Consider the following 13,172-nt stretch of genomic DNA (forward strand, 5'->3'; position numbering starts at 1 on the left):
CTCAAATTTATTTATGTGGGCCTGGGAAATAAGCCACAGAGGGGGTACTTCAGGTGAATTTTAAGATAAGTTAGATTTCACAAGTCAGAGAAGAGACCAGGATACCAAAATAGTATATGCTACTCCCTATACCTAGAAATGATATCACACTCTTTCTATTCATTTTCTTTTTCTTTTTCTTTTTTGTTGTTCAGTTACAATTGTTTCCATTTTCTCCTCATTACTCTCCCCTGCCCTACCCACCCCCACCTTCCACTTTCAATTCCCCCACCCATTGTCTTTGTCCATGGGCCCCTTACACATGTTCCTTGACTTGATCTTTCCCCCAGTTTCCCCCATTATCCTCCACCTCCATCCCCTCTGGTCTCTGTTAATTTGTTCTATATTTCCATGTTTCTGGTTACATTTTGCTTGCTTGTTCATTTTGTTGATTAGGTTCCACTTATAAGTGACATCATATGGTATTTGTCTTTCACCGCCTGGCTTATTCCACTTAACATAATACCCTCCAGTTCCATCCATGCTGTCGCAAAGGGTAGGAGCTCCTTCTCTCTTTCTGCTACGTACTATTCCATTGTGTAAAGGTACCACAGGTTTTTTTGATCTATTCTTATTTTTATTCTTACTCATAATGCATTATTTTTCATATATATTTCAAGCATAAAAAAACTATATGAAGAATAATATAATGGACAACATGTGCCATTCTACCATTTAGCTCTATCAAAACCTGTTACTTTTACCTTATTTGCTTCAGATCACATTTTTTTAGAAATAAAATATATAAAATATGAAACCTTGCAGATAACGTAACACCTTCTGGGAACGTATGCCTGACCATTTCCCTCACCAGAGGTGGCCCCTATTCTGAATTTGAAATTTATAACCATGTTGATAGATGTAATTCTAGTTCCAGCTGAGTAGGATTACATCACACTTAATTTTTTACATATCTTCTTGTGCCCATATACATGAATTTCTCCTGTATATAAACGTAGGTTTGGAATTACTGGATTTAGGAGATGTGGGTATCTAATAATTTAATTTAGCTTTCTATTCTTGCCAATTCTTGGTTTTGTGACACTTTTTTTTTTTTTTGCCAACATCTGGATTAGAAATGGGATATCATTGTTCTTTTAATTTGAATTTCCATGATGGATTTCACACCCTTCGCCATTTGTATTTCCTCTTTTGAGTTAATTATTTCCATGCTTTCCTTTTTCATTTTAGTACCTAACTACATATTCATTTATCCTTAAATAATACGTTTTTAGGTTATCTGCTTTTGCAATTTTTGTAACTAAAATCATATTATGTGAATTTTTTTAAATTTTTTTTGGTCACCACGTTTTAGAGATTTATCATAGTTGCACCATGTTTTATTTTATTACGTTTATATAATTTGCTGTTGATCCTTTTTAAGAATATACTGTAACTGACATAATCTTTCCATTGTTGATAGATATTTGGATAGTTTTATTTTTTATATTATTAAAAAAATTTTTGCTTTGTAACAAGGCTTCTGTAAGTGTTCTTGAACCTGACTTCTGGTGAAAATGGAGGAAAATTTCTCTCAGGTATACACAAAATAGTGGAATTAATAGGTCATAAATTATAGGTATGTTATGTATATTCAGCTTTAATAGGTGATATCAAGCTGGTTTTCAAAATAGCTTTACTGTTTTACGTTCCCATCAGAAGTGAATGAGCATTTGCGTTCCTCCACATGCTCTACCCATCAGTTGATATTGTTTGACTTTTAAATTTTGCCCATCTGATAGGTGGAAACAGTTTCACATATTTTTAAAGTCACTTTCTTTTAAAAAATATTATTTATTGATTTTAGAGAGAAAGAAAGAGGGGGAGAGAGAGAGAAGCATGGCTTTGTTGTTCCACTTATCCACGCACTCGTTGGTTGTTTTTGTATATGCTGTGACCAGGGATCAAACCCGCCAACTTAGTATATTGAGATGATGCTCTGGTAACCAACTGAGTTAGCCAGCCAGGGCTCACAGGGTTGTTTTGGTTTTTTCTTTCTGTATTTGATTCATTTGAACCCTCTTCTGTGATATTTATTTTCCTTTTGCTCATTAACCTGTTAAATATTTTACTATTTTCTCGCTTATTTGTAGAAATTCTTTAATATATTCTGGATATACATGCTTTATTTATTATATGCAATGCAAATATGTTCTTCCAGTTTGAGCTTGCTTTTCTACTTCCTCTGTGGAGTATTTTTCTTTTTCTGAATAGAGCTTTATTGTTTCCATTTGGTACAAGGTATGGGAGGAGGCTCCAGAGTAATTAAAAGGCTTTCTACTGGTTGCAGGGAGAGACACAGGCAGACGTCAGGCAGCAGGGGAATGCAGGGAACCCCCTCAAAGGCCTCTGGTCTCCAAAGGCTCCAAGCTGTGCTTGAGGTTGAGCTTCCTGAAGAGACAGCCTGGGGGCCTGCCAGCCTGGGGAGGTTAGTCAGGTGGTTGCCCATCTTGTTGATGACTTTCACCTTCTCATCCTGGAAGTGGTTCTCCAGGAAATCACCAAGATGAGGGCCTATGCCAGTAGAACCCAGGCATGCAGATCCAAAAAGGCCTGGTTCAGGCTCTTCTCATGGTCAGGCTCCATGACCATGGTGGCTTCCCTGCCATCCTGACTTTTGTCCCACTCATCTTGGGAAGGCTTCTCCACATCTTGGAGGAGAGCATGGCTACTGAGCTGGTTTTGCATCTGTAGGAGATGCCCGGTGCCCTCAAACTCCTCCTTGGCCCACTCTGTGAAGAAGTGACCCATGACCTCTACCTCCACATCACTGGCGGAAATAAAAGCCCAGAGCCCAGAGAGAGGTAGGCGTAGGAGGCTTGCACATAGAGGTTGCCCAGGTAATTGACAGTGGCCTCCACCAAGTGGAATAATTCTGACGAATTTGGGAGCTCCTGAGTGCTTGACAATACAGAGTTAAGCTCAAAAAAGTGTGTTGGCTGGTCTCTGAAGCCAAGGATAGCTGAGATGGTTCTGAAAGTGGTGAAAAATGGTTGGAGGGTAGTTAGGGGTTAAAAAAAAGGGGAGTCCCTGGCTCTGTTCTACCCAAACACCATTGAAGCAAGAGACAGATCTGGGGAATCATTGACAATGCCCTCTGTGGTTCTTAAAATGAACAGAATTTCATGTAAATAAATACACTAGCATTTTCCTTTATGACTTACTTTTTGTCGTACTAAAAACTCCTTCCGCCCTGGCCAGGTGACTTAGTTGGTTAGAGCGTCATCCCCATGCACCAAAATGTTGTGAGTTTAATCCCTGGTCAGAGTGTATGCAGGAGGCAACCAGTTGATGTTTTTCTTTCTCTCTCCCTCTTCAACACCTTACCTCCACCACCCACTTCCTTTCGCTCTTTAAAAAAAAAAAAATCAATAAAATATATCCTCAGTTGAGAATTTAAAAAAAAAATGCAGACTCTGATCCCCACCCCATCCAATTGCAGTAAGACCTCAAGGTGAGCTGCAGATACCTGCAGAAGAAAGTTTAAAAAAAAGAAAAGAAAAATAAATTCTTTCCTGACCTAATATCATACAGTTTTTCTTCTAAATTTTTCTCTAAAAGTTGTATATTTTTGCCTTGTATATTCAAATACTTAGATCAACTGCAATGTATGTTGGTTATAATATGAGCCTAGAGGTTAAAATTTTTTTTACATGAATGTTATAAGGATCACTCAAAGAGATTTACAGTTTTGAAATCATAAAATTTAATGATTTATGGGTCAAAGGACAAACCATAAGGGAACTTAAATAATATTTAAAATGGAAAGAAGGTAATCCTTTGAAATTTGTTGAGATGTATCTTACGGCCCAGTGTATTACAGTTTCAAACCTTTTTTGTACACTTGAAAAGTATTCTGCAGCAATGAGGTAAAGTGTGCTAAACTTGTTGTTACATGTGTTGTTCAAATGTTCCACATCCTTATGGATCTGTGGATATTTTATCAGCTTGATTCATCAATTAGAGAGTGAAATGTCTCAAAATATCTATTACTATGATTGTCAATTTTTCTATTTTATCTCTGAGTCCTGCCAACTGGCATATATATATTATCTTTTATATATATTTCATTGTATAAGTGAAGATATCTTTAATATATATAACCATTCTTACTAAGTACAAGTTTATAATTTTACTATCTTTAGTAAACTGAACATTTTAACATTATGCAAATAACTTGCTCAACATCTAGTGATGATTTTTGCCTGAATATCTATTTTCTAAAATATGAATATAGCCAAATTTTTGGTGTAGCATTTATTCAGTATTTTTTTTACTCTTTTATTTCCATCTTTCCATATTTATATATTATAAGCATATTTTGTATAAATAACATATAGACGAACCTTTTCCCACAGTCTGACAATCTGTTCTTTGAACTTGACATTTAAATTCACTTTCCTTTATTATAATCACAGGTATATTTGATTTATTTCTAACCACATTTTGTGTTTTCTTTTGCCCAGCATTTTCTGTTTCTTTTTCTTTATTGTTTTGGTTTCTTTTAAGGGACTACTTTATATTTTATTATATTTTTGCTCTACTACTTTGGTTATTTATATGTTTCATTTCTATTATTTTAATGTTACCCAATAAATTTATTATTTTTTGAATAATGTTTTTTCCTTTTATTTTTATTTACAGTTAACATTCATTATTATTTTATATTAGTTTCAAATGTACGGCATAGTATTTAGATATTTATACAGGGTGGGGCAAAAGTAGGATTAGAGTTGTGAGTACACAAAACTGTTTATTCTTGTATTATTATTTATTATTTTCTATAGGAGAAACTGTAAACCTACTTTTTCCCCACCCTGTGTAGTTGACATGGTGATCCCACCCATAAGTTTAGTAACCATCTGACATCATACATAGTTATTATATTATTATTGACTATGTTCCCTGTGTTATAGTTCACTTTCTTGTGACTATTTTTTAACTGCTAATTTGCACTTCTTAATACCTTCACCTTTTTCACCCAGCACCCTAACCACAGTTCCATTTAGCAACCATCATTTTGTTCTCTGTCTATGAGTCTGTTTCTGTTTTGTTTGTTTATATATTTTGTGCTATAGATTTCACATATAAGTCAAATATAGTATTTGTCTTTCTCTGACTTATTTCAGTAGGCATAATATTGTCTAGGTCCATCCATGTTATTACAAATGGTAAGACATTCCTTTTTATGACCAAAAAGTACCCAGCCAAGTAATATGAAAAATACAGACAGTTATTGAAGAAGATACAAGACACAAGAAACATGGTACCCAGGGAGGAAGACGGTGGTGAGATAGGTGGGAGCAGAGTCCACTTCCCGCTGCGTAGGGGTGAAACACCTAGCCGATCTTCTGAGGAACAGAGTGAACAGCCAGCAGTACTCCAGCATATATGAAGATTGGAGACCAAAAATTGTAGAGGACATTGAAAAATCAGATGGTAAGGAGACTGCTTCAGGACAGTAAGGTCCCTGGAACCAGCGTGAGGACCAGGCCGGGTGCCTGCCTTGTCTGCCACAGAGTTCTTGGGAGAATGGCTTCCTCCCCTACCAAACAAGGTTTGAGCAGCACCAGGATAGACCTGGTTGCTTGAAGTCACAGGGAGGGGAATAAGGAGGAAGTGGCAAACACATGGGGGCTATGAACACCCACGGAGACCATGTGTGCCAGCTGGGGACACTTGAGAGTTGGGCCATGTCAGACCCTGACCAGACAGTCCCTGGTCTGGTTGGAGAGGTGGGCTGTGAGAGGCCAGGCCCTTGTATGGAGGGGCAGACTTGAGCAGGAGGAATTTTTCAAAAAGAAAAAGTGAAAAAAGAGACACTCAGCAGCCGTTTTGGGAATTCTCCTGCAGCAGCGGCTAGGGCCTCCTCCCCACCCAGCTCCCACAGTGGCACAGAAGGCCCAGCGCTCATACCTGCAGCCCCTGGGACGGTGTGCACCCGAACCTGAGAGACCTGACACTGTTCGTATTGCCACACCTGCAGGCCCTGGACGGAGAATGCCTGACCGCTCCACGCAGAGGCACTGCGAACCCAAGCCCTGCTCCCCAGAGGAAGCAGCAGAGGAGGCACGCACGTGCATCTGCAGAGGCAGCCACCCCGCACCCCTGCCCTACAGGGCTGACTGGCTCTCTGGGAGAAAGGCAGAGATACCCCACAGAGGAGAACTTCAGGGCTCAGGGAGTCAGCAATCCCCAGAGAGACTTGACTCAGTAGGGGGAGCTAAACTGGCCTGAGGGGGCACTGAGTGTCCCTAGCATATAGGACAGCAAAGAGTGAGAAGGTGGGGTGTGAATTGCCCCTAACTGGTGCACCTTGGGGGACAGCACAACTGGTGAACTGAAGGCCTAGGCTGGGCACAAAGGGGCACTGAGGGCCCAGGGGCAAACTAGGGAACTGGGCTGGAGTGAAACCAATTTCCCCTTAGCCTGCTGCAGCCAGGAAGACCAGCAGAACTGGCTTGGCCAGTTTGAAGCCAGCAGGAGGCTTTTTTTTTTTTAGTAATGATGGTTTTTTTCTCTTTTAACTCCTTCTTCCTGTCTTTCCTTCTTTCTTTTTTTATGCCCTCTTCCTTTCTTTCCCTTTTTATCTCTTAAATTCCCACAAGTGAGACAATAAAACCCGGAACTATGAAAAGACCAGAGTTGGATCCAAAGAGGGGGCAGCCCAACAGCTGAAACAGTGAGACAAATTTCACTTTGCTACCCCAGAGAACTTGCAAGGTGTTGTATATTTGTATTATTATTTTTTTCATTATCCTTACATCTTTCATTTTATTAGTATTTTTGTATTTCTATTCTTTCTGGTTAGTCTTCTTCACTTGGCTGGTTAAATTGCATTGTTTGGTTTCCCTTGTTCTTTCTTTCATGGTGTATTTTTAATTAACTGTCTTTCACTTCACTTGTGTTCCAATAGCACACTACTCTAGGTCCTTTACTTCCTATTCTTGTTATTTAGATCATATAGATTCTGTCATATGATTGTTGCTCCATTATTATTGTAAATAATTCCTGTAGCATACAATTGTAAATACTACACAGCACCCCTCCCAGATCTTAGCCCACTTCATGGTTTCCTGAACTTTATTACTGTTGTGGTTAACCCTATTCTATCACACACTACATCTATTTTCTATCCTTTACTCTCACTTTACCTCATAATCTGACCTCCCACACGCTCACTGCTTTCTAGATCCAACTCACAATCCTTCCTCCCCCCAAGAAGAGTTTTATCTTCTTTCCATCCTTCCTAAAAAGTGGCTAGTTGGGTAAAATATCATGGTTAACACTATACATGACCAAAGGATCTCCTATCTCTTCTCTACAGGTTTGTGCATTAAATATCATACAATACACGCCTGCTGTCTTAAACCATTTCACTTCTCCCTCCAACTAATCACAGAAAAGAGTAGATGGAAGCTGTGAACACCAGGATACCTGCTGGAAGAGGAAACCCACCAACAAAGGAACAACCAACAGATAACAACAGAAGAAGGTGAAGGAGGGAGTGGAAGCCACACTAACTCAACCTCTCTGGACCTCTCTGGAAATACAACTAAATGGTGGAGAAATTACTCAGAACAAAAAACTGAACAAGAGCAAGAGAGAATACACAAAATCTTGTACACACAGAAGAACTAGCTTCAACACAACCTGCCCACACCTGCACAACAGAACACAAGACATGGTGGACACAGTGACCCTCAGTTAACTAGCTGGAGGGAAGGACCCACCAAAGAAAGACCCAACAACAATCAAAACCCAAAGACATACACAGAGCCAATATAAATGACAGCCCAAGACCACGTAGTGCAAGAGATCAAGGAAATTGCACCACTGAATCTCACAGATCTTCTACCATAGAAGTTCACACCATAAACCCAGGGAGTCAGAACAGATCAATTTAAGAAGCAGAGGCTATCAAGAAAGGTCTCTCAAACAATGGGAAGACAAAAAAACAATCCCCAAATGAAAGGAAAGGAGGAAGCCTCAGAAAGAATGCTAAATGAAATAGAGACAAGTCAACTATCAGATACTGAGTTCAAAGCAATGGTCAGAAAGAAGCTCAGTGAGCTCACAGAGAATTACCAAAAACTATAGAGAAACTACAATGAACTCACTGTTAAGTATATCAACATGAAAAAGGAAATAGAAACTATCAACAAGGGCAAAGAGGAAATGAAGAATACAATTTCTGAACTGAAGAACGCAGTAGAAGGAATCAAAATCAGGACTGATGAAGCAGAGGATCAGATCAGTGAGCTGGAGGCCAAGGTAGAACAAAACATCCAGAATGAGCAAGAAAAGGAAAAGAGGCTCAGAAAGAATGAAGAGGAGTTAAGGGAAATGCAGGACAACGTGAAACATAATAATATCCATATAATAGGGATACCAGAAGGAGAATAAGAAGAGCAAAGGATAGAAAACCTGTTTAAAAAAGTAATCATGGAAAACTTCCCTAATTTGATGAGAGAAAAAGTCGCACAATCCAGGAAACACAGAGAGTCCCAATCAAGAGGAACCCAAAGAGGCCCACTGCAAGACACATCATAATTAAAATGGCAAAATTCTAAGACAAAGAGAGAATCTTAAAGGCAGCAAGAGAAAAACAGGAAGTAACATACAAGGGAGCCCCAATAAGACTAGCAGCTGACTTCTCAACAGAAATGCTTCAAGCCAGAAGGTAATGGCAAGAATCATTCCAAGTAATGAAAACCAAGACTACTTCTTCCAACAAGTCTCTCAGTTAAAATGGAAGGCCAAATAAGGAGCTTCCTGGGCAAAAGATGCCTCAAAGAATATACCTCCTCCAAACAAGCACAGAATAGCGGAATGGATAAGAAAACATGACCCACACATATGCTTCCTACAAGAGACCCACCTCAAAACAAAAGACCTACACAGACTGAAAGTGAAGGGCTGGAAACAAATTTTCCAAGCAAATGGACAGGAAAAAAGAGCCAGAGTAGTAATACTCATATCAGACAAAATAGACTTTAAACAAAGAGCCATAAAAAGAGACCCAGAAAGTCACTTCATAGTACTCAAGGGAAGAATCCATCAAAAAGACATGAACATTGTAAATATATATACTCAACATAGGAGCACCCAAATACATAAAGAAAATCTTGGAGGACTTCAAGAAAGATATTGACAGCAACACAATTATAGTAGGAAATTTTAACACCCCACTGTCAAAAATGGATACATCTTCCAAACAAAATATCAACAAAGACATTGCGACACTGAACAATGCCCTAGATGAAATGGACTTACCTGATATATATAGAGCCTTTCATCCCAAAGAAGCAAAATACACATTCTTCTCAAATGCACATGGAACACTTTCAAAGATAGACCACATGATAGGGCACAAAACAAACCTCAACAAATTCAAGAAAATTGAAATCATATCAAGCATTTTCTCTGACCACAAGGGACTGAAACTAGAAACCAACCCGATAGGAAAAAAGCCTAAAACACTCAAACTCATGGAGATTGAATAACATGCTATTAAACAATGAATGGGTCAAGAACAAGATAAGGTAAGAAATCAAACAGTTTCTAGAAACAAACAAAAATGAACTTACAACAATCCAAAACTTATGGGACAGCAAAGGCAGTCCTGAGAGGGAAGTTCATAGTGATACAGGCCTACCTTAAAAAGATAGAAACATTTGAAATAAACAACCTAACCCTATGCCTATAAGAACTCAAGCAACAACAACAAAGAACACCCAGAGCAAGTAGAAGGAAGGAAATAACCAAGATCAGAGCAGAATAAAATGACATAGAGACTAAAAGCACAATTGTAAGGATCAATGAATCTAGGAGCTGGTTCTTTGAAAAGATTAACAAAATCAACAGGCCTTTAAGCAGACTCATCAACAAAAAAAAGAGAGTGGACCCAAATAAACACAATCAGAAGTGAAAGAAGAGAGATTACAACTGATACCACAGATATACAAAGGACTATAAGAAATCACTATGAAGAACTATATGCCAAGAAATTTGAAAACCTAGGTGAAGTGGACAAATTTCTAGAAAAATATAATCTTCCAAAACTGAATGAAGAAGAAGCAGAAAGCCTGAACAGACCAATAACAGCTGATGAAATTGAAACAGTAATCAAAAAGCTCCCAACACACAAAAGCCCTGGACCAGATGATTTCACAGGAGAATTTTACAAAGCATTTAAGGGAGAGCTAATCCCTATCCTCCACAGATTACTTCAAAAAATTCAAGAAGATGGAAGACTCCCAAACACTTTTTATGAAGCCAACATCATCCTCATCCCAAAACCAGATAAAGACATAATAAAGAAAGAAAACTTTAGTCCAATATTGGTGATGAACATAGACTCTAAAATTCTCAACGAAATACTGGCAAACTGCATCCAGCAATATGTTAAAAAGATCATACACTGTGATAAAATGGGATTCATCCCAGGGATGCAAGGATGGTACAATATTCACAAATCAATAAACATAATACACCACATAAACAAAAGCAAAGACAAAAACCACATGATCATATCAACAAATGTGGAAAAAGCATTTGATAAGGTACACCACCCATTTATGACAAAAATCACTCAGCAGAGTGGGAATCGAGGGAGCATTCCTCAACATAATAAAGGCCATGTATGAGAGACCTACAGCCAACATCATACTCAATGGACAAAAACTTAGAGCTTTTCCACTAAGATCAGGAACAAGACAAGGATGCCCACTTTCACCACTCCTATTTGGCATAGTAATGGAAGTCCTAGCCACAGCAATCAGACAAGAAAAAGCAATAAAAGGCATCCAAATTGGAAAGGAGGAAATGAAACTGTCACTGTTTGCAGACGACATGATAGTGTACATGGAAAACCCTATAGACTCCACCAAAAAACTACTCGACCTAATAAATGAATTTGGCAAAACAGCTGGATACAGAGTCAATACCCAGAAATCAAAGGCATTCCTGTACACCAGCAACGAAACTGCAGAAACAGAAATCAGGAAAAGAATCCCATTTGATATAGCAACAAGAAAAATCAAGTACCTAGGAATCAACCTAACCAAGGAGGTAAAAGACCTGTACTCAGAAAACTACACAACACTGAAGAAAGAAATTAAGGAAGACACAAACAAATGGAAGGATATACCATGCTCATTGATTGGAAGAATTAACACCATCAAAATGGCCATACTACCCAAAGCGATTTATAGATTCAATGCAATCCCTATTAGAGTACCCATGACATATTTCACAGATAGAGAAAAAACATTGCAGAAATGCATATGGAACCATAAACGATCCTGAATAGCTTCAGCAGTTTTGAGAAAGAAGAACAAAGCAGGAGGGATCACAATACCTGATATCAAACTGTATTACAAGGCCACGGTAATCAAAACAGCCTGGTACTGGCATAAAAACAGGCACATAGACCAATGGAACAGAACAGAGAGCTCAGAAATAAACTCAAGTCTTTATGGTCAATTAATATTTGACAAAGGAGGCAGGAGCATGAAATGGAGCAAAAATAGCCTCTTCAACAAATGATGTTGGGAGATCTGGACAGCTACATGAAAAAAAATGAAACTTGATCACCAACTTACACCATACACAAAAATAAATTCAAGGTGGATAAAAGGCTTAAATATAAGTCATAACACCATAAAAGTCCTAGAGGAAAACATTGGCAGGAAAATCTCAGACATTCCACGCAGCAACATCCTCACAGACATGTCCCCTAAAGCAAGGGACATAAAGGAAAGAATAAACAAATGGGACCTCATCAAAATAAAAAGCTTCTGCATGGCTAAAGAAAACAGTATTAAAATAAAAAGAGAACCAACAGTATGGGAAAACATGTTTGCCAATGATACCTCAGACAAGGGCCTGATCTCCAAAATATATAAAGAACTCACATGACTCCACTCCAGGAAGACAAACAACCCAATTAAAAAATGGGCAAAGGACTTGAACAGACATTTCTCCAAGGGAGACATACAGAGGGCCCAGAGACATATGAAAAGATGCTCTGCATCACTAGCCATCAGAGAGATGCAAATTAAAACCACAATGAGGTACCGTCTCACACTAGTCAGAGTGGCCAACATAAACAAATCAACAAACCAAGGTTGGAGAGGAAGTGGAGAAAAGGGAACCCTAATGCACTGTTGGTGGGAATGCAGTCTGGTGAGGCCACTGTGGAAAACAGTATGGAATTTCCTCAGAAAACTAAAAATGGAAATGCCCTTTGACCCAGCAATTCTTCTGCTGGGATTATACCCTGAGAGCCCTGAAACACCAATCCAAAAGAACCTGTGCACCCCAATGTTCATAGCAGCAAGTGCTGGAAGCAACCTAACTGCCCATCAGCAAATGAGTGGATCCAAAAACTATGGTATATTTACACAATGGACTTCTATGCAGCAGAGAGAAAGAAGGAGCTTATACCCTTTGCAACAGTATGGATGGAAATGGAGAGCATTATGCTAACTGAAATAAGCCAGACAGTGAGGGACAAATACCATATGATCTCACTTTTAACTGGAAGATAATCAACAGAAGAAAAAGCAAACAAAATATAACCAGAGACATTGAAGTTAAGAACAATCTAACAATAGCCAGGGGGGAGTGGAGAGGGGACAGTGAGGAGAGGGGATTACAGGAACTACTATAAAGGACACATGGACAAAATCAAGAGGAAGGGTGGAGGTGGGGGAGGGAGGTGTGTTCTGCTGGGGTGGGATGGAGGGATGGAGAGAAAAGGCATACAACTGTAATTGAATAACAATTAAAATTAAAAATAAATAAATAAATATTTAAGAAAAGATAGTCTAATGTTCATCAAAACTTATATCCTCCTCTCAAACAATATAAGACCTTAAAATACTTAACCCTTGTCATTTACTCCCATTGGACATGTCATTACATTTTATATATTTTCACCTTGAGTTTTTTATTGAATATTTTACATGGATTTTTCATTTCTTCATTTGTTTACATTTTAATTGATACTTTTTAATATAAATATTTTGTCGTTCTATTATAGTTCCAATTTTTCCCCCTTTGCTCTCCTCTAATCTGCCTACCCCCTGCTCCCAAGTCAGTCCCCACACTGTTGCCCATGTCCATGG

The 13,172-nt window shown here is 38.5% G+C and overlaps 1 pseudogene; it reads right to left on the reverse strand.

Annotated features, from left to right (window-relative positions):
- Positions 1-2,257: 2,257 nt before the first annotated feature.
- Positions 2,258-6,122, reverse strand: LOC112314266 (ferritin light chain pseudogene; annotated as a pseudogene).
- Between the last annotated feature and the right edge of the window lie 7,050 nt (positions 6,123-13,172).

Source organism: Desmodus rotundus, chromosome 5 (genome assembly GCF_022682495.2).
Source record: "Desmodus rotundus isolate HL8 chromosome 5, HLdesRot8A.1, whole genome shotgun sequence".
In the NCBI taxonomy this organism is placed as follows: domain Eukaryota; kingdom Metazoa; phylum Chordata; class Mammalia; order Chiroptera; family Phyllostomidae; genus Desmodus; species Desmodus rotundus.